The sequence below is a fragment of the Aureococcus anophagefferens genome (assembly GCF_000186865.1).
Source record: "Aureococcus anophagefferens unplaced genomic scaffold AURANscaffold_52, whole genome shotgun sequence".
Taxonomy (NCBI): domain Eukaryota; class Pelagophyceae; order Pelagomonadales; family Pelagomonadaceae; genus Aureococcus; species Aureococcus anophagefferens.
This window is the reverse complement of record NW_008705605.1, coordinates 165896-166954: the sequence shown is the minus strand read 5'-3', so window position 1 is coordinate 166954 and position 1059 is coordinate 165896.

Below are 1059 nucleotides of genomic sequence, written 5' to 3'. Positions count from 1 at the left end.
GCGTGAACTGCGGCGGGGCGGCGCGGTGAGGCGCGTCGCGCGCGCGAGGGGGCGTGCGCGGGGGCGCGGGGGCGCGGGGCGGGCCGGGCGAGCCGGGCGGCCGCGACCGCGCGCAGCCGCGGCCGGCGCGGCGGGGGGGCCGGGCGGACGCACCGCTTTGCAGTGGTAGCACGCGCAGTACGTCAGCACGAGGCCGAGCGCCGAGAAGAGAAAACAGATCGTCGCCATGATCACGTACCTGGCGGGGGCGGCGGGGGTCGCGGCGGCGCCGCGATTCTGCGCGCGGCGCGCGCGGCCGCGGGGCGGGGTCTTGCAGCGGGCGGCGCCGGCGGCCGGGGCGGCGGGGTCGGGGCGGCGCACCCGTGGTACGACGGGTCGTCATCGTGGCCCTCGTCGGGGGTGATGTACGCCATCTCTTCGGCGCAACAGTGGCTGAGGCGAGAGGCTGTGGCTCCCCGGGCGGCAGCTTTTTTGATCGATACGAAGCAGATCTTTCAGCGAGCCAAAGTTGCCACAAGCCTGTTTCCGAGTCGTCCTCGCACGCGGCGATGGAGCCCAAGTGCCTCAAGACGGCGCAGGTCACGTTGCCGTGATTTCCGCCCCGCCCCTCTTTCTCGCGCGGGCTGCATGCCGGCGTCCGGCGTCGGCAATTGGAGCGCGCGCGCGGTGGACGCGCTTCGCGCGCCAATCTCGAGGACGAGCGAGCGAGCGCCCGAGCGATGTGTCGCACTTTCGGAGGCCGCGCCTCGCCGGAACCCGCCGGGCTGAGCCGCCTCAGGCTCTTTCCCGGCGTCGTTGAAGCCCTCGTTGAAGTAGCTTGAAGGCTCCACGTCTCCCGTCCAACCAGTCCTCCTCGAAACACGATGCGGTCCGCTTTTGCACGCGCGTCGGTGGCCCTGCGCCGCCCCGGGGCGCGGTCGCAGTCGACGGTGCTCCTCATGCGCCACGGCGAGTCGACGTGGAACCTCGAGAACAAGTTCACGGGCTGGTACGACTGTCCTCTCAGCGACAAGGGCCACGTCGAGGCCGCCGACGCCGGCGCCCTCGTCGCCGAGGCGG